This window comes from Myotis brandtii, unplaced genomic scaffold (genome assembly GCF_000412655.1).
Source record: "Myotis brandtii unplaced genomic scaffold, ASM41265v1 scaffold9, whole genome shotgun sequence".
NCBI classification, from domain to species: domain Eukaryota; kingdom Metazoa; phylum Chordata; class Mammalia; order Chiroptera; family Vespertilionidae; genus Myotis; species Myotis brandtii.
Genome location: NW_005371693.1, coordinates 100,878 through 123,368, shown reverse-complemented (window position 1 = coordinate 123,368; position 22,491 = coordinate 100,878).

Here is a 22,491-nt window from a genome sequence, read left to right as displayed (position 1 = left end):
GGAACAGTGCACTTCTAAACCAGACCAGTCTTGACTGTGGTAAAACAAAGAGGGAAATCAAGGTGAAATAATTTGCCAAGACAAAGCACAGGCCTTCAAATGAGGAAACAAGCAAGTCTGTCTGAGGGTAGATTACTTACCTGTAGCTGTACTATTCATTTCAGAATAGTAAAGAGGATATGAGAGCAAGTTTGCTTATCCTGGCTTAGTGACTGCTGCCCCTCCTAGGCCAGGAAGATGGCCTGCAATTTATCTGAGCTGGGGCTTGGGAAAGAGTCAGTGGAGAAAGCCATGTTCATTTTGCTGTGGGAGTCAAAACCTGAAAAGGTAATTAGGTAAAGATAGCATCTCAAACTTCAAATTAAACACGGGTATAAGCTACACCTAGGGTGGGCTGTTCTGTTTACTGGCTGTTTATTTTTCTCACTGTGGGCATCACAATGGCCTAGATCAGTGATGGCGAACCTTTTGAGCTCGGCATGTCAGCATTTTGAAAAACCCTAACTTAACTCTGGTGCCGTGTCACATATAGAAATGTTTTAATATTTGCAACCATAATAAGAAAAGGATTTATATTTTTGATATTTATTTTATATATTTAAATGCCATTTAACAAAGAAAAATTAACCAAAAAAATGAGTTCGCATGTCACCTCTGACACGCGTGTCACAGGTTCGCCATAACTGGCCTAGATGAAGAGTAATCTACAAATGCATGTGAACTGGGCTTCCAGACCTGAGAAGCCTTATGAGGAAAATAACATATTGCAGTGGGCCACAGGGCTAAGAATTCATGCTCCCTTAAGGCAATTATAATGGCAACTTGACAGTCTGACAGACTTGCGGTAATATTATCATGACTAGATTGAGCTTATTGTGATTGCTTTTTAAATAGACATGCTGCTAAAATGAACCCTGAGAGCCTCATCAAATGCAGTGGAAATAGGTGCCTGTCTTCAGAAGCATCGATTCAGATGTTAGGGTACCTTATCCTGAAAATGATATCAAGTCTGCAGATCTCCAGTTACATGGAAGGGGCTGCTCCCCCTTCCCTTGCTCCAGGTGAAAATGCATACAGATGTCTATCAAATGCCCCACTTGAAGGAGAAAGAGAATGGACAAGGGCCCCGAGGGAGTGGAGCGGGTTAAGTAAGGGGAAAGACTAAAGCAGAGAATTAGAAATGTTCAGGTCCTTGGTTCTGAAACGGCTCTGCTTCTCGTTCACCATGAAACCTTGAAGAAGTGATTTAATCTTTGTGAGACTCCAAATAAGGGGTCAGGGAAGATCATATCTAAAGTCCCTTCTAGCACAAACATTTTCTTGTTCTAATCTGAGAAGCTGCAAAGGTCGATGAGCAATACTTTCCACACACAGAGACACTCATTGATTCCACCCTTTGCAGACCTGAGACCAGCCTCAGGCCCCCTCTTTCTCTCTCAGCTCTCCTCTCCCTCATTCTGGGTCCCTACGTGCCCCGTGCCCAGGCATCTAGTGTTCTCATGCTGCCCTGACATCCCCACCCCGACCTCCAGCAGGAGACATTTCTAAGAGTTGACTCTTAGAAATAATAACATTCAAATTGTATCCCCTGCACAGTACCCAAAATAATGTTTCATTCATAACTGGCTTTTAATAAATATTGCCTGTGTAAATTTGTTGGTGACTAACAAATTATGTTTGCTTCATATAATAGAGTGTAGAAAGGACTTACACATATCACTTTATTCTTACAGGAGCCCTCTGAAATTGCTAATTACTATACCTATTTAATTGATGAGAGGTTCAGGCTCAGGGAAATGGTGACTTGTCTAAAGTCATACTAAAAAGTTGCCCAATAGAGACTTGAACCCAGATCTCTTAACATCAGATCCTGCTTCATTCTAGAGTCTAGACCAGCCATGGGCCCGTTTAAAATGAATAAAACTAAAAAAAAAAAAAAAAAAAAAAAAGACCGAACCCTTTTATGTAATGATGTTTATTTTGAATTTATATTAGTTCACACAGACACTCCATCCACGCTTTTGTTCCGGCCCTCCGGTCCAGTTTAAGAACCCATTGTGGCCCTCGAGTCAAAAAGTTTGCCCACCCCTGGTCTAGACTATAGCATTCCTGCTGCATCTGTCCAACAGTGTTAGATCCTGTAATTTACAGAGTTTTAAATTAACTCATCCAGTTTAGGTTCACACCTTGCCTTACCTGTTCCATTTCTAGGGAAGTGAGTACAGGATAGACAGTCTCATGGAAGCCTGGATGTCTTACCACGACCCCCGATTCTCTCCCACATTATACTTCTGCCTAGACTCAATATTGCCAGTAGAAATGAGAACTTTTCCTTAGGGCCCAGTCAAAGTTATTGGAAAAGATCAGTGTTTTTTAGGGAGATATGAACTGAGAGTTTGACTGTCCTAATGGACCTTTTACTGTCCATTTGCAGACAAAGGAAAAAGCATGAGGATGTCTTGTGTACAAGATGCTGGCCATTGAGAGAGGCTACGCAGGGTTTTCTCAGAGCCTGTTAGCAAGACCACCTAGTGCAGCTGTTCTGTTAGGGTTTTGTCACAAATGCTTAAGTGTGGAGGAAGAAGTTGTACACTATCAACCAGAAGAGAGACGCCTTTGGGCATGTATAAAAGTGCAAACAGAGATCTTAGTATTCAGAACATCTGTCTGGGGTAGACCCAGCAAGGCCCCTAGAAGAGAAAGAATCAGCTTTAATCACATACCAGGCCCAGAAAATGTCAAAATCTATTCACAACAGTACAAATCAATGAAGACTTCTCCCACAACCCTTTACTCTTTACTCTCCTCTCCCAACTTGGGAGAAAGTACAGGAGAGCAAAAACCATGGTTATCAAGCCAAAACAAAAAAGACTAAATAATGGAGAACTTAGAAATCACCAAGAAGCTGACCACAGCATGCAGCCTCCTTGAGCTGGAGGAGCGGAGAAGACTTGCTCTAAATGGATTTTGGATTATTCTGTGGCACCGAGCATTTAAGTTGCTGAATGGGACTTGAGGGAAAACAGAAGTAAAGATATTTTCAATCCCCTGGAAATAACCAGAAAAGTCTTGAAACCTATGCGATTCCAAGGTTGAAAGAATTAGCCCTATAGAACAGGTTTGAATGGGCAGTAGGCAAAATACTTTTTATTTTATTTTGTTCTGCCCTAAGAGTTCTGTTGTTTACACACACAAACATGAGTTGGAGCCATGATTATGTTTCTCTTGGTGCCACAGTATTCATGAGAGAATTCAGATGCATACATGGCCTGCCTTTTATCACCAATCCCACCCCCAGACAGGTGCTCAATAAATTTTGCTGAATAAATGAATTTAACTGTGGGTAAGCACCTAACTGTGATCATCTATCAATATATGGGACTAGTTGATGAGAAGGCCTGGTGGTAAGTGCTTTGTCCAACAGTGATTAACTGAACTTTGGTATCACATTCTTTCTCTTGAGGAATTTTAGGAAGAGGTAAAAAGCTGTTGACAAAGAAAGAAGTCATCAAAGCAGAGGCCACAAGGCAGCCAAAAAAAAGGAAAAGCAGAAGCCAGGAGGTAGAGAGCATTCATAGAAGCCAGGATAATGTACTCTGTCACCATATGGGGAACCACTAGAATAGTGACTAGGAACTAACCAATTCTGAGAACACCTGGAGTTGCTACCGAATGGTCCACAGAGCTGCTGGGAAGTTAGTGTCGTGGGAAACCATCAAGTCAGTCCTGTTTTGGTCATAATTCATGGCACCCATTCTAACTCACTCAGGGAGCCATCCTGACAGAGGAGGGAGCACTCCCCAATCAGAAAGCCAGCCAGGGAACTGAAGCTGCTGGACACATTCATTCTCTCAGTGACATACTCCATGAGGGTTCCATGGAGTCCAGTCTCCATGAGGGTTCGCAATAACCCTGACTGCCTGTTTCTCCATATCCTCAGAAGCCCTGAGCCCAAAGAGTCTCGTGTGTGTGTGTGTGTGTGTGTGTGTGTGTGTAGCAGTTAAGGGCAGACCCCAAAACCAAAGCCAACAGGCATTGGGGGATGGAGTAAGCATTCCCCAAGGATGTTTCTCAACTCACTGTCAGGAAAGCACCCTCAGAGGGGTTGAAGCCATTCCCATAGGGGCCTTGTCTGGGAGGTGGGATGATATCTCACCAGGGAGAGAAGGCAGCAAAAGAGAGGAATAGCAGAAGCCAGGAGGTGGAGAGCACTCATAGAAGCTGTGATAGTATAATCTGTCACCATACAAATGCCCAGAGCAAGGAACCCATTTCCTGCATCTCAGTTCTCTGCCCTCTATGTTACTTCTATTGCTGATAAAGTTTTGGCAATAAAATACATTGCTGTATACAAATTATTTGGTAGGGAAGAGTGGGGCAGGCCAGCAACAGAGACACAAGTTAGCTATAATAATATTCCCAATAAGCCCACTCTGTTATTGCCTCCCAATAGTCATCAGCTCCCCCACACACACACAGGTTCTGTTAACAGAACACTGATTTTGTTCCAGAATCACGCAGACAGCAATATATCCAGGGAAAGTGGACCCTTCCTTAGAAGATGTAGAGAGAGTCAGCTAAGCCAGAGTGAATAAACTTTTCTGTAAATGACCAGAGGGTACATACTTTAGGCTTTGTGGTCTATGTGGTTTCAGTCAGAACCTCTCAACTCTGCCATTGTGACAGAAAAGAAATAATAGACAATATGTAAATAAATGAATGTAACTGTGTTCCAATAATACTTTAATTAACTTTACTTATGGACACTGAAAAAAAAAGACATGATTAGAATGCATTCACTTCATCAACTGAAGTGGTTTTTCGGCCAGCCTCTAGCTGGAAAGTTCAGAATAAAAGGTTCTTTATAAAAAAATTTTGCCAAGTACCAGGCACTGTGTGAGGTGACTTACGTGTATTAGTTCACTTATTCCTCAGAACAACTCTCTGAAGACAGCATAATTGCCCCATCTTAATATAAGGACACTAAGATTTGCAAAGTTAGATATCTTGCCCAGAATCTTAAAAAAGGGCTGTTTCATTCCAACTTCTATGCTCTTTATCACTATAAGGTATACAAAACAGCGGCATGTATGAGCAAGTGGGTTCTGGAGTCAGACTGACCAGTTCACATCCCAGCTTCACCACTACATGGTGCATAACCCTGGACAAGTCATTTTGACCCTCTGTGCCTCGGTCCCCTCGTTTCTAGAATTAGGAAAATAACAGTGACAACCTCAGGGGGAATTTAGAGGAGTTGTGAGAAGTGAATGAGATAATACATGAAAAACACTTAGAAGACCACTTAATGTATAATAGGTACCCACTAACATTTCAGTATTGTAATTATACTAATGAATTCCAACAAAAATCATTTGGATACTGCTGTTATAGGAAAAATAATTTTATCTGATCACCAAAGGCGGGGATCCAACTTAAACATGGACAAGCTATATATATATGCTATAAAACCAAAGTAAGAGCATGATTTGCAAAATAATAAAATTAACAGTATTAATTTTATGTGATAACAATATTAGGAAACTGAAACTAAACCGCCACTCTTATATAAATGTGTAATACAAATTCTTTTGAGTTTAATCATGGTTAGATTATCATGTATGATGTGAGGACTCAATCCATCCATTGCTTTTCTCTATTGAAATTATCAAAGAAGAATCAGTTATGTGTCTTGATGTGTTTGATCTTCATGTGTCATTAATGCTTACAGGTATCTGAGCTCCTTTCTTACAACATATGAAAAATTAATTCCATTGGTGCCAACATAGTCATGAACAATGTGCACCATAAGCTCTGGATTTCAACAATATCCAATAGAACTTTCTTCAATGATAAAAGGTTTTCTATGCAGTACAAAATGGTAGCCAATAGCCACATATGACTATTGCACACTGGAAATTGAGAAACTAAATGTAAATGTTTTTCATGTTAATTACCTTATTTTAAATTTAAGCAATCACATGTGTCTGCATAAGAAAAGTCAAAAGAACTGCAGATGTTTGGCTTGGAGAAGAGAAGGAAAAGAGAAGCTTGGGTCCTGTGGACAAATATTTAAAGGCTACAATTATGTGAAAGAGGAATTACACTTGTTTATTATACTTGTTTCAATTAGCTGGAAGTTAGAAAAAAAACAGAACAGTGGCACAAACAAAAATTATAGCAACTGTAATTAATTAAGAAAGATATGTGAATTATATCTCAACTAAAACCAAAAAAAAAAGACTCTTCTAGCTATCATGTTGTCTAAGGGAACAGAGAAACACAGTACATCAAACACAGCATCTCATCCACTTCCTTCCCAACCTCACTTAATTTTTTTAAATAAAGATATATTACTTAAAAGGACAAAGTGAACAAGAAAAGAGAAATCAAAAATGAGAGATGTTAACAAAATTTTGGCTAGAAAGCAGTTAAAGAAGACTTTGCCCAGTGAAGAGATAAATCCTTAACCTGAGGCCTATTTGTTCCATAGAATCTCAGAAATAAGCAAAATATCCTAGAGGGCAATAGTGTAAAATGGAGCTGATAATGGGGTTATAGGCTGAAACTTTTTAGAGGCATCAGTCAGACCTTCTGGTGTTACCTTCTCCGTTCAGCTAAGACATTGCTGAGTCTAGTACCCACCTGAAGACAAGGGATTTGTTCCCTTGAGAAGATCTGAACTCAAGGACCTTCAATGGAGAGTAGAGTTAGGCCATTATATCAAAAGGTGAAACATTGAGTCAAAGTCTATATATTGAATGGGGAGACCTCCTCCTCCACCCTAGTCAACTTCTCTCACTTTGTTTCCAGAATAATTATTTCTCCCAGAGCTGGAGACTGTAGGATTTCTTTCTGAGGAGACTGGTCAGCCCAAGAATAAAGGCCAATAGACCCAACCATAATTTTAGTGTCTTTCTCCAAAATGCAAACAGATAACTAAGAATCACCAAGCACTTGAAGAAAAGCTTTATCTAAACTAAAAGACAGAAACTAAAATAATGGGGCAGGGGGGGAAACTGAGAGAAACAAAGACAATAGAGAAAATATGGAGAATGGGAGAAAACTAAATAATAACAATAATTATAACTTTCAGAGACACAAATTATAATTTTCCATATTAGATCTGTGGAAAGACCTGGATTCTATTAAAAATTAAAGAAAAAAAATTATTTGGGAAATTCAAAATTGATGAGAAATTTAAAAAAAAAATAGTTTAGAAAATAGTAGTAAAGAAATCTCTCAGAAAATCGATCAAAAGGAGAGCTAGAAAATGTTAGAAAAAAATTAAACTTTCAGTCCTGAGGTTCAATGTCTACATAATTGGAATTTTTAAAAGGGTTTTAAATAGGAATTTGAACAAACTATTTTGATGCCCAGTAAAATTAATCTTTTAAAAAGATCCCCATACAAACACATAATAAAGAAATTTTAGGATACTAGTAACTTGAAATGAGAGAGAGATCCAAAAACCTTCCATAGAAAATAAAAGAGGCCACATTCAGTGGATCAGGAACAGAATGATATGCAACTATTCATAGTAACACTGAAAGCTGTAAGACAATGGGACATGTCTTCAAAACCCTGAGAGAAAACAAATTTGAACATAAAATTCCATCACTAACCAAAACTATTATTCAAGTGGTAGGATATAACAAAGACATTGTCACCAAAGAATGGTGTGTGGGGAAAAGAGGGCTTACACGGGGTGGGGAGAGGGACACTTAAGAAAAAGACAAAAAAGACAAAGACAGGAACTTGGAAACAGAGGACTCAACTGAAGAGTGAATGAAGCAAAAGAAATTTCCAGAATAACTATAAAAAGAAGTTGCAAGACAGTAGCTATGCTTTAGTGTGGCCCTGGAGAGCAACCAGTTCAAACTATAGCAGGATAACAGAGGAGGTTCTCCCAAGGGGGAGAGGGGAGGAACATACAGAGGGGAATATCTGGTGTGTGTAAATGTATTATAAGAGATTTCAGTTCTCTCTGAAATTTGAGGATGAATTAGTAATAGATACACAGAAAACCAAGCTTATTAATAAACAAGGTAATTATTAATTCTAGATAAAATCAAAATTTATTCAAAAATGCAAAGATAATAATCAATAATATTGTAATAATTATGTATGGTACCGGGTGGGTACAAGACATATCAGGGGATCACATCTAAATTCTATAAAAGTCTAACCATGGCCCTGGATGATGTAGTTCAGTTGGTTGAGCATCATCCCATGCACCAGGAGGTCACCGGTTCAATTCCCAGTCAGGGCACATGCCCGGGTTTCGGGCTCAATCCCCAGTAGGGGCATTCAGGAGGCAGTCAATTTATGTTTCTCTCTCCCTCTCAGTTCAGTTGGTTGAGCATCATCCCATGCACCAGGAGGTCACCGGTTCAATTCCCAGTAGGGCACATGCCCGGGTTTCGGGCTCAATCCCCAGTAGGGGCATTCAGGAGGCAGTCAATTTATGTTTCTCTCTCCCTCTCTCTAAAATCAATAAAAATAAAAACATTTTAAAAGTCAAACCAGTATGTTGTATACCTGAAACAAATATAAAATAGTATTGAATGTCAATTGTAATTGAAATTTTTAAATAAAATTTTAAAAGCAAAGGTAATAATAATATATTAAATAGATGTGCTGTGGGTAAAAAGTCACATGCCAATAATTATGTAAATGAGAAATTAATCAAATTGAGAGTTATAACCTAATTGGAAGAATATAGGGAGAGCAGAGGGTATGTGAATACGGAAGTAGGTAAAATAAATTTTCGTCTTTATTAGTAGGAAACCAAATATAATCTCAAAATTTTTAAATCAAGAAAGAGCAGTATACATATCTACTTGAGATATATTAAGGAGAAACAGCTAAGACATTTAAGCATACATTTAACACACATACACACACAACACATATGTAAAGGGAGAGAGAAAAGGAAAGAGGTGATGATAGATAAATAGGTAGGTAGGTAGATGATGGATAGATAGATAGATAGATAGATAGCCTTTGTGAAAGCGGAATTACACTTATTAAACTTATCTTTGCTTCCTGTCTCCTTGAGGAAGTCAGAAGCTCCCTGACTGATCTCTGAGAGGAAGGAGTACGTGGGTATTTACAGGGGAGAGTGGTCTAAGCATTCTGTCCATTCTTAGTAGTTCATCTGGCAAGGGACATACTAGTATACCAAGAAATTTTAGCAATCTAAAAATTTTTCATACACCAAGTCTGATTCTGCCTCACAGATTTTATAGGTGCATCTTTTCCTTTTTTTTTTTAAATAAACACAAAGGTTCTTTGAATCCACATATGATACCTTAAAATTCCACCAGTGGCATCAATTAATTTAAAAACAGATCTTTTTTCGGAAAGTCAGCTTACAATCCAATTGGAAGGGGTGGGAGTGGAGAGAATGGGGCCAATTGAGTGGGGGTGGGGGGATGGGACAGACGGGGGACATCTGTAATACTTTCAACAATAAAGATAAATTAAAGGGAAAAAATCCAAAGGGAAAGAGAATCTCTCTGCAAATACTTCTAGTAATGACCACATATTTATTGGGGTTTTTCTAGTGCTGCAGGCTTTAAGAACGTTGGGTGTCCAACCAAAGATGTAAATGTGAAAAACAAGTGGAAACTCTATATCCTGCAAAGCCTACTCATATTTAGCGAGCATTTCAAATCACCAACAGATGATATCTACTCAAGAAACTACCCACTGAACTAACTGCCCCCACCGGCACACAGATTACTCTCTCCTCAACCCCCTCCCCACCCATCCTCCAGGGACAAGACACCCACTCATTGTTGCCATGGAAATTATTCTTTTAAGGTTTTCCAGTGATGCCATTTGTTGTATGGTAAGGTGGAGACCTCTAGTGCCCCAAAATTGTATTTCCTCCAAGAATAAATGATACCATTGGTGTTTATGGTGGTGAATTCATCAAGAGGAAGGTTGATGCTACTAAGAAACAGAATTGGTCCTAAAATGGCTGAAAAAAATTAAGAATCTTGTATTTTGTGCTCATTATACATCTGGTCAACCATATCAAGAATCCAAATGACTTATCATGGTGAATGTTTGACTCCCCCCAGGAGGCATATTTGTCAAGTAGCCTATAAACTCATTCAATCTTTTCTCAAACGAGAAAAGTATTAGGCAATTGCCAACAAAAGAGCTCCAGACATAACGTGACCCAACAATCCCAGAATCATACATGGAAACATGGTCTGGGAATTTCCACCATAAAGGGAGTTTTATCGATAGCAGTAATCCAACTTTAACCTCAGATTTACAGTATGATTTGTTACCCCTCCCTCACCATGGGCTTGTCCTCATACCTTCACCTTTTTGATCTAAATTAGAGCATTCATAAATGAGCCAAAATTTCTTGAAAATGTTGAGTATGTGTGTCTATATGTCTCTCTTGGATTTAAGAATTTTTTTTTTTTTTGCTGGTTTTTAAGAGGTCCTGGTACAGCTGTCTTCATGTTTCCTCATCATATTTGGAAAATTGGGGGCTGTTATTTCTTTAAATATTTTTCTCCCTCTTCCCTTGATTTGGGAACTCCAATTGCACATATATTTGGCCAATTAAAGTTATCCAGTAGTTCACATGGATGTCCTGTTATTCTTTTCCTTTGGTCACTTTTCTCTCAGGGTTTTACCTTGGATGATTTCTATTACTTCATCTTCAGGTTTATAGACCTTTGCTTCTGCAATATCTAATCTGCCATTAATCTCAATCAATATATTGTTCATCTCACACATTGTAGTTTCCACCTCTAGAAGTTTATTTTTTCAAAAATACCTTCCATGTCTACATTTACCATGTCCAATATTTCTTCTAGCTTGTTGAACTTATGAAATGCAGTTGTACTAATATATTTAATGTCCTTGCCTATTAATTTCTGGATCAGTATTGATTAAATGACTTCTTTTCTCCTCACTATAGGATTTATTTTCCTGTTTCTTTGTATGCCTGGTAAGTTTTTTATTGGGTTTCAGACATTGAAATTTTTCTTTTGGAGGGTACCAGATATTTTTGTACTACTAAAAATATTTGAGCTTTGTTCTGTGTTGTGATAAAGTTACTTGGAAACTATCTGATTCTTGCAGATCTTGCTTTAAGCTATGATAGACAAAACTCGAAAAATGTTTAGTCTAAGGCTAGTTTTTTTTGCATTACTAAGACAAGATCCTTCTTTGTACTTTATCCACTGTCCTGTGGAGTATGCAGCTTTGCACTCTAGCTGTTGTAAATAGGCATTATTTCAGGCTCTCTGTGAGCTCTGGGCACTGTTCTCCCAGGTCCTTTCTGGAAGTTTCTCCCCCACCATGCACATACACTGAACAGTACTCAACTGAATACTTGAGTGGGATCTTCTACAGATCTCAGGAGGTCTTTCTCTGTGCTACCCACTCCTCTCTGATACATGGTCCTGGGAGATGCAACTGCCTTGGATTCTCTGGACTTCCATTTCCATCCACTTAACTCAAGGTAACTGACAGAGTCTGCTTAGTTAAGCTCCCCCTCCATTCACCATGACCCTGAAACTTTTTCTAGGCAGTAGCTGGTACAATCCTGAGGCTCACCTCATTTATTTCCCATTCTTACCTGATGTGCAATGTCTTGACAACTATTACTTCATGTATTATGTTTGGAGGAGAAGGGGTTGTGTGTGGATTTTTTTTAATATACATTTTTATTGATTTCAGAGAAAGGGGAGAGAGAGATGGAAGCATCAACAATGAGAGAGAATCATTGATTGGCCGCCTCCTGACCAGGAATTGAACCGTGACCTCCTGGTTCATAGGTCAATGCTCAACCACTGAGCTATGCCGGCAGGGCTATTATGTTGGTTTTTAATTGTTTCAGTCAGGAGGGTAAATCTAGTTCCTGTTACTCCATCTTGGCCTAAAAGTGGAAAACTCAGATATTTTTAATATATATTTTATTTGGACATTTAGTACAATACTTCCTAACTATGTGTGTGCATGTGTCATAATTTTTTATCTTCCTGGGTCCATATCTACCTGGGGATCCATCCCCTTAACACTGGGCAGGAAGGTCAAACTGAGTGGTGTCCCAATCTCTTGATTAGGTCTGCCCCCAGGGCGTGGCTCAGCCGACATAATTAAAGATGCCTGAGTGTTTACTAGCGGCCCTCAACAGTAAGTCTAACCTTTTTTAAAGTTGTTGAAACATAAAGAAATTATGATCTTTTTACAGCAAACTAGGGTACATGAGCAATTGTGCTTATGAATGTCTGTGGAGGATAGCAATAAACCTAGGAATTCTGACAATACCAGTTGTGCCTAGCTGACTGTTGAAGTGATCAATAACTCAAGCCACTTGTAACCCACTCTAGCAGTGCAGAAGTACACTAGTCAGGAAGCCCTAATCTAATCAATCAAGGATTTCTTTAATACATGTTGTACGGCAGAAATCTAACTTTATTGATTTTTCAAATAGATAACCAAGTGACTCAATACTGCTTATTGAATGCATAATTTATCTTTTCTCTAATGGTTTAAAATTATGTCTTTGTCATATTTTACTATGCATATCTTTGAATAATCTTACTATGATCTTCCAAGCTATTTATCTATTCTTCCACCAAGAAACAACTGCTTTGATTACTATCATTTTATAAGACAATTTGATACCTTGCAAGGCAATTGCTCTCTTTTCAAAAACTTCTTGTCCATTCTTACATATTTACTATATATATATCCTATCTAATAATAGACAAACATGGTAATTGACTGTACCTTCACTACGCCTCCCATTGGCTAATCAGCATGATATGCAAATTAACCACCAACAAAGATGGCAGGCAGGGTGGGACAGTGCAAGCTACCAGCACGCTGCCATCCAGGACAGCCCCAGAAGACCCAGAGGCCGGCCTGCTTTGCCACCAGGGACGCGATCAGGTCCTGGGTGGTAAGGCAGGGCGGGACCCAGAAGACCCAGGAGCCACCTGATATGCTAGTAACTCTATTAGTAAGCACTCTAAAAGTCAGTGCGAGCTAAGGTTTCCAGCCCCTATCGCCCCTCAGGGCTTCTCCACCTCCCCCTGCTCCTAAGGGGCAATAGAATAGAGGCAGTAGCCACCGCTCACACCCACTGCTGGTGCAGGCCCCAATTGCTCTGCACTGTCAGCAGATGCCAGCGGTGTTGCCGGCAGAGAGGGGACCAGGGGCCATGGCGGGAGGGGCTGAGCAGAGGCATGGAGGATGGGCTGAGACCCACCCCTGTGCCTACTGCAGCCTTATGGTCCACAGTTCCTTTCTGGGCTCCTAGTTACAATAAACTATAAATTAGCTTAAGTTTCATTTTTAAAACTCCTACTTTATATTTTTATTGGGATTGAATTGAATTTATAAACTGACTTGAGAATAATGAAATTTTTTTACACTGTAAAGCAAATTCTGAGATAACTAAACTCTCCTTTGCTCAATTATAGGTTTCTAGATTATTCTTTCCAAGCACTAAAGGCTAATAATTCCCATTACCACCACCCCTGGGCCACTTTTTTTAAATGCTCCTATGCATTTCCAATGCCACTGCTACTTAAAGCCCTTGTCATGACACTGTTTGGGATCAATCTTGGCAGCTGTTGACCTAGAAGTAAAGCTGCACCCTCGGCCCTAGATTTCCTCTCAGGAAGGCAGCCAGCATGGAAGGAAGGTATTTCCTGGTCAGCCTCCCTCAGCCAGTGTGATGAAGTCCGAAATACCAAACCAGGTGTGATCTCTGACACTGGAAATTCCAACTTAGGAACCTTATTCATCTAAGGATTTACATCAGTTTAAAAGCATATATCCTGCCAAGTTGGTAACATATTAAACAATCCCATAAATATTCCTTAATAAGGACAAATTGTCTTAGCTGGTTTTGCTCAGTGGGCAGAGCATTGGACTGTGGACTGGAAGGTCCTGGCTTTGATTCCAGTCAGGGCACATGCTCGGGTTGCGGGCTAGATCCCACTAGGGGGCGTGCGGGAGGCAGCCAATCAATGATTCTCTCATCCTTGATGTTCCTATCTCTCTCTCTCTCTCCCTCTCCCTTCCTCTCTGAAATCAATAAAAATATATTTTTTAAAAAGACTAAATTGCAAATCATCTAAAAATGAATCAATAAATGAAGGCATTGATTGAGGAATGCGTACCCAAACAGTGTTAAAGGACTGGCTTGATCTCTGTCCCCACTTTTTCCCATACAGTTAATGGGCTGCTGCCAGACTTCTTCAAGTGAAGGACAGTCCAAAATTAAACTAGGTGTCTTAAATTTTGAGTTTGACATGGTATCAGCCAACCTTTAAACTCATTTCACCAAAGATATAATGAACTAATTCTTCTGCATTACAAAATTTGTAATTTTGCAACTGGAGTAATTGCATGAACAAAGAAACCTCCTCTTGGTTTGCTTAATCTTATTCTTCCCATTCCATGGAAATGACAGCTTTTCAGTGTACCAACATTCTTGATATAATATCTCCTCCATGCTACAAAATGGGAGCTACCCTTCTGTAGTTTTACTCACTTTGACCTAAATGGAGGAAAATATACTACTAGTATCAAAACTGCGGTGTCTGAAAGTTCTTTCAGGAATAGTTGAAATGGAATTCCAATTAGAAATTCCAGAAAGCATATATAAAGTGAAAAATAAATACATACTCCAACTTTAGGGGTGGGGAGGGAACACCAGTATTAAGTCCTGTTTTATGAAGTTACAAGGAGCAGTAAACATCTGGATTTAATTCTTTATTCCATATGTCCTCTTTAAACCAACTCAGATTGGATGGTGAGAAATTTCCTTGGTCACGTAAAACTTTACACCAAATTTCCTTTTACCCCTCTTCATTGCTGTGAAAATAAAAACCACAGTGAAATGCCATTACACATCCAGCAGATGGGCAAATAAGTTGAACAAGGAAGTGAGACTGCAACATTAAGAACAACTGTTTTGGAAAACAGGCATTAACTCATAAAGTGAAACATAATTGTACCTACAACTCAGCCCATCCATTTCTGGAGAAATTCTTGTTCAAGTTATTCACTAGAAGTCAGTATGAGAACATGTCAACAGCTTCTAACATCTCCAAAAGAAAGACAACCACATTTTATTTGTCTCATGAAAGAACAAAACAATGTCTATAGTCTTGCCAAAAAGTTAATCTGAATCTGATGAAACCTCTGTATCCAAATACTAATTTATAGAAAATGCAGGACACAGAATAATATGCCAAAGTACACTCTGCAGATGTAATAAGCAAGATCCAAAGTGGGCAATTCAATAAGACAAAGGTTTTATTCAATAAATAAATGGCAAGGAAAAAGAGGGGATAGGTAATTTTAAGAAGACTTAAAAAGCATCAATTAATCATAGTGTATGGACCTTCTCTGGATTCTGAATTTTTTAATGTAAAAAATACAAACAAAAATGATTGCCCTGGGGTGGTTCATTTGGTTGAAATGCTGCCCTGTATATTAAAAGGTTGTGGGTTTGCCAAAGCTCCAATCAGAAAGAATGTATGCACCCCTGTGTTCATAGCAGTGCAATTTACAATAGCTAAGATCTGGAAACAGCCCAAATGAGTGGGGGAAAAAGCGTTGGTACATTTATACCATGGAATACTATACAGCAGTAACAAAAAATAATCTTTTGCCCTTTGAGACAGCATGGAGGGACCTGGAGAGTATCATGCTAAGTGAAATAAGTCAAAGACAAGTATCACATGATCTCATTCATATGTGGAATCTAAGTAACAAAATAAACTGATGAACAGAAGGTAATCAACCAAAGACCTTGTATGTATATATGCATCACCCATGGACACAGACAATAGGGTGCTGAAGGCCTGGATTGGGGGCAGGGACAGGCTGGAGGGGGTTAATGCGGGGGGGACACATGTATACTTTCAACAATAAAGAATTTTTAAAAAAACAAAGTTTGCAAGTTTGATCCCCAGTTGAGCACCTACAGATGCCCGATTGATGTTTCTCTCTCTCTCTCTCTCTCTCTCTCTCTCTCTCTCTCTCTTTCTCTCAAAATCAATAAAGAAAAATATGTCCTCTGGTGAGGATTTTTTTAATGATATAAGCCATTGGAAATATAAACAATAACAATAACAAATATAAACAATAGTTTTATTGTTTGCAGTCCAGCTAAAGTCTGTATAGTCATTTTGTATTTTGAAGTCATTAAAATAAAAAATGTTAAAAACTATAGCAGCAACAAGCAAACCTTGTGACAAGAAGGCAAGGGTTAAGAACTGAAAAAAAAGTTTACACAGTGTGTTTAGGAAAAGTGTGCGCTGTTTATCTTCCATCAGCAGGAGTTCGACTGAGGGACAACATTGTGCTATGTTTTTTTAATTCTTTAGAAATACAATATTTTATGTAATTTGAGATACAATTAAATAATGACATATGGGATTTGTTTCAAAATAATATTAGTGGGAATGAATTAGATTGGAACATGGATGAAATAAGATTGGCCATGAGTTGGCAATTCTTTTTCTTTTTTTTTTTTTTGAGTTGATAATTCTTGAACCTGGATAATTGGTACAGGGAGATTCATTATACAATTCCATATTTGTGTATGATTGGAATTCTCCATGTAGTAAACATTTACATAAAATAGACAATTACATTTTTCTCTCTCCCTCTCCTTTCCTCTCTCTCTAAAAATCAATAAAAGCATATAAAGAAAAAAAAATGAAGTCCTATTGTGTTGGCACTAAGAGTCCAAAGTTCTTCGCTTACAGCAAGGAGGAGGAGGAGGAGGAGAAAGATGAATTTATGAGAAAGAATAACAAGAGGAACAGATTTTTAACAGGAGGTCAGGGAAAGTTTCTCTAAGAAAGTGACAGTTAAATTGAGATTTGATGAATAAGTAGACACATGAAAGAAAGCAGCTTCTAGTTACAGTTAAAGAGAACCCTCTTTAACTGTAACTAGTTCCCTATCTCACACCCTACACAACAATCAACAGCAGGTGAACAAAATACTTAGATGCAAACAATTTTTTAAACTACCTAAAGAGCACACAGTAGATTATATTCATGTCTTAAGAGTGGGAAAGGACTGCTTAAACACAACATACATAAGGTAAAACAAGCTATAAATAAAAAATACAAATTTGGCTACATTAAAATAGAAAACTTCTGTACAATTTTTAAAAAGGCATTTTAAAAGTGAAAGTCAGACAGGCCATACTTTGGAAGAAAGTGGATAAAGTGTATATCCACTCAAATGTTATTATACATCTGTAAAGAATTCATACAAATAAATTAGAAAAAGTCTCTCAAATCAGTAGAAAAATAGAACAAAATTTGAGCAGGCTATTCACAGAGAGAAAAAATCAAAAGGGAAAAATATAAAAACATGCTTTAACTACTCCAGGGAGAGGAGAAGACTTATTTTAAAACATAAAATGGAGTCACAACAGATTGAGGGGAAATGAAGTCAGACAATTGCAAGTATTGCGAGTGTCTGAGGAAATGGGAACCCTCACACACTGCCAGAAAAAATGTCAATGGGTGAAATATTTGGGAGGGTAATTTGCCTTTAAGAGATACCTTAATGCTGTGACCTAACAGTTCCCCTCCTAGGTTGATAGATGTAATTCTAGATACTTAACTTTCACTGCTGTAGAGTATTCCATGGGTCAAGCATCCTACTGGGAAACATTTGGGCTGCTTCTAATTGTTTGCTTTACGATATTGCAGTCAATATACTTGTCAAGGTTTCTTTTTTACATTTATGTGAACGTTCCTCTGGACAATAGTGAGGACAAGCTGTACGTGGATCTAATTCCCACCATTTACTGAGGGCTTGTGCGGCCATTGTTGTACCAGCATTACTTCATTTAAAAGGGTAATCACTGTGTTACCATAGAATTTAGGTGTCACTGAAACCAGAAATTCCACATTGGTATACTCTGCAATTATATTTTTAGCCACTGGGGGGCAACTTAAGTCAACATTTTACAGCTAAATTCCGGAAGCATGAGTTAGAGCTCAAAAGAACATGGGGCCCCACTGTGCAAACTTACCTTTTTGGAGATGCCAAAAGAAGTGACCTGGTTAGTGGGTGGTGGAGATTGGTCTAGAACACAATTCTGGGTTTTAAACGAATCATCTTAGATTGATATTTGATATAGGTATGCTCTGAGTTCTGTCAACACAGAAACATTCAAACCTGTAGAGGATTTTTATGAGTTTATTTGAGCCAAACTGATGACAATCGGTAGGAAGCAAAATCTCAATGGATTGAGAAAATGTTCCGGAAAAATGGCAGTTTTGCGCTTTGTTTTATACATTCCAATCAAAGGATGATGGTTGATGGGTTACATGAAATCCATTGGTGACAGATTAGGAACGAGGGAGAAAGCCAAGTGAAGGAAACTTCTGAGATTGGATAATGAAAAGTAAAATCATCGACACATATTTCTGTTACTTAGCGGGTACAGGAGAGTTAACAGTCAACAATTAACATGAAAACAATAGCAATGAGGGTATTTGTGGTCTCCGAAGAACTGTGCCTGTGCTTTGAGGGATCCGGAAAAAGGGAAATTACTTTGTTATTGCAAAGGCATATTTATCAGGTATGTTATCCTAGATGCAAAAAAGACAATAGACAGGCTCAATTAAGGTAAAGCTTGACTTTTTTCAGGGAAGATTCTTGCGTAGGACATGCTTAACCACCATAAATTGCCTTCTGTTTTAATTTCAGACCATCCTATGTGGTTACTTTGGGTCTCAGAATTTGTAAGGCCACCACGCAGGCCTCCCCTGAGCTTGTCAGGTTAGTATGTGGCCCTTTTTCGTCCACAGTTCTACTATAAATTAATTCTAAACCAAGATACATCTAAAATGTGCATTTGAAATCCACACCATGCTTTACACTTCGCTCTGTTACAAATCCATCTCAAAGGGCATAGTTATCATTAGGCTTTTTCTCCACTTTCATAAAATAGGGAAAGTGTTGGTTACTACGAAGGCCCAAAATAAATGACTAAACTGCCCTCAAAGACGGACACTGGCTGTGTAAGCCCATGTGCCTGACCTGAAACTGCACCAAACCGAAACCATCATCCCAACCAGAGGTTCTCGTTCACAACAGACAGATGCCTTGGGTTTTGGAGCTGTCGTTGTTCCCCTGGGCAGCTTCATAAAGTAGCCAGCACCCCTGCATTCTCAGTTCAAAGCTTAACGCATCCAGTAGCAGCGGTTAGCCTCCCCTATATCCAGAATCACATGAATGTCCTTTGGGAAAGAGTAGGACAAACAACTGAGTCACCTGTTGTAATAGATGTAATTCTAGATGATTAACAACTGAGTCACCTGTGTAAAAGATGTAATTCTAGATAACTAACTTTCACTGTTGTATAGAATTTCATTGGACAAACATGCTACTGTTGGGACAGGATTGGAAGACACCAAATTCCCTCTTTCAGAATGTCTGCCTCCCCACCAACCTGACTTAACATTTTCTATTAAAAATCCTGTTGTTGTTGTTGTTGTTTGCCAACATATAATTGACATGTAGCATTGTATTGTTTTAGTTGTATAACATAATAATTTGATATGAGTATATATTATAAAATTATTGTCACAATCCTAGATCAGAAAGATTTTCAGGGCTAGGGAATTCCCTGGTTAATTTGCCAATCACACTGGGTAATTAACACATTATTAGTATGCAATTTGAAGACCGGTCAAAAAGGAAGCAGGCATTGGGGGTGAGGGGAACTGGGCAGGACACAAACAAGGAGAACAGCTCACGAAGGTCAAGTGAGAAAAGGTCTAATGCACAGATTTGCCAGAAGGAAAATTACTGCCCAGAACAAGCAGATCTGCTCTTTACTCAGCTATCATATGGAAAACCGAATCCACTGTCAGAGTTTGGTGTTGAAGAAAATTTGTTATATGAATTATATGTGAGAATTATTTTTTAAAACTGATTTTTAGAGAGTGAAGAAGAGAGAGAGAGGTAGAAACATCAATTGGCTTGTTGGGGTCCAGCCCCATCAGGTCCAGGGGTTCCCATAGGTGTGGACAGAGTTGGCGAAGAAGGAATGACATGGAGGCAATGTTCAGTTGATCATTATAGCGAGGTTCTCTTTTATTGTCCTGTTACATCTATATTTATTCTATTTGATTCTATAAGCATGCCTCTATAATCACATCATGGTATGTTTCGGGTAACATTCTACAGTTCCTTGTTTCTTATCTGACCTTGGCCAAAAATCCTGTCTCTATCTAGTTCTGTTGATTTTAATCTTGTCTAGGTTAATCTCTGCGTTCCATTACGAGGGCTATTCCAAGGTCACTGCTCTACTGATAGGCTACAAGGAAGTGACTGAAGGAGTTTATCCTACCCAGTAAAGGTTATGTCCTCCCAGCCTCGCTGCTTGCCTTCCCTGGGACTGCCCTGTGTCAGTGGGTCTCCAGGGGTATAGGCTTTGGTGCTTTCCCTGGTGGGCAGACCCCTGGGGATGTGGGCCCAACAAGTCCCAAATTTATTGCCAACAGTCTTAGTCCAAGTTCTTCATAAGTAGTACATGGTATTTCTGTAACACTAGGGGGATTTACTGATTTATTCTCTTCCTTAGTCTTGTTAACCCCTAACTCCAGGGTAAAATCCTCACCTGGGGAAACAACCTTTCTTGGGGAGGTGGTTCTGGTTAAAACACATAGCACATATGTCATATACGCCAGGTCCCTTGAAACATAAGCTGTGTAGATGTTTCTTCCCTGCAGCGACTGTGTCAAGCAGCAAGGGCGGACCGGCTCCCGGCATTGGCTGCCTCTTGCACACCCCCTACTGGGGATCAAGACTGAAGCCTGGGCACAAGGAATCAAACCAGCAACCCCTTTGTGTACAGGATGACGGCCAATCATCTGAGCCGCACTGACCAGGGCTTTATGTGAGAATTTGACCCTCTAACTATTGCTTGCCTCAGTTTCTATACAACATCACACTCCTCTCGATGACATTAAAAGATTTTGCCTTTAATTCACCTTAACAAGGAAAGAGTGGAGTTCTGTATTGTTTATGCTTACTCCTAAAACTGTGACTGAGAGAGGCCAGTAAGCCAGGACAAGTGGAAGACAGACCATCTCCCTCATCACCCCTAAAAGCTCTTAGGGATGGAGTCTCTGAGGGGAAAATGAGACAGACCAGTCTCAAGTGGAATAGGGAAACTGAGGCAGACAGCTGAACAAACTGGCAGAGCAATTTACAGCAGATACAGAAGGTCACCTCCTTTGAGATAACATCTAGGCCTCAGTTGTATTTCAGCTCCAGGCCCAGAAAAAACAGCAAAACCAAGTGGGCAAACCAGGACCAGCTGCAATGACTAACCACTCCCTGTCCTAACCCTGACCAATCAGTAGAGACCACAACCCTGAAGGAGCACACCTAGAAAACTGATGAATATTCTGCTGAACCCTCCCCTGAGACCTCCCCTAAGATTCCCACCTGCAGGAAAGAGATAAAAGCCTCAAGACAAAGGACACAGCATATGCTCTCCCTCTAGAGAGCAACCCCCCACATTTCCTTTCCCCTCTTCTTCCCCCACAGGCATGCATCCCCTAACCTCTATAAGGCCCCCATGAAGCTTGCAACCAGGGGAGCAATGGGCAGTGGCAGCTTGTCCCAGGCTAACCCTGAACCTGTCTCCAAGGCCCCCTCTTCTCTGACTTCCCAGGGAGTTAAGGCAGCCCAGCCTAGGCTCTTCTGTTGCTTCTTCTATGCTAAGGCCTTTCTTGTTTTACTGTCCCCAAATTTAATAAATGTTCCCTCAGAGTCACCTGGACTCCTGCTGTGAAATGGTTCCTGCATGAAGTCAAGAACCCATGCACTAGGCAGACCCTCTCAGGGTCGGGTCCTCTTTCCAGTAACATGACCATCATGGCTGGAAACCATGCTTTTTAGTTATCAGAATCTGTGGGCACATTTTATTAGTGTTTGCCTTTGTGGGTTTGTTTATTTATCTAGTTTGTCTTTGTAGCCTGCTATCTTCTGGCTTTTCTCCATATGTTCCTTTATGTTGTGGATGAAAAAGGGGCCATATACTAAATCTGACCAGCTCAGGGAAGGCCTACATGGTGGCCTTAAAACTCAGAGACCAAGAGTAACTACATACGATGGCCTGAAATTAAAACTTTCTAAATAAAAGCAGTTCATGGCAGGTAGTCATGTCCTAGGCCGATATTTTTCCCTAGCAAATGTCAATCTTTACCTAAATTGTGACTGCCTAGTGTCATTTTTTGCATCTCTATAACATACCTGCTAACATACCTTTGGAATACCAAAGTAATTTTCTTCTTTCTCCCCACCTCCCCACAAAGCACAACCACACACCAGAGCAGAGACAACAAATCCTCTTATTGTCATTATTATCATCTTGATTGTTAACTGTTAACTATCCTATACCCACCTATGTAAAAGAAGTGTCTATTCCTTTTACTTTTTATCTAA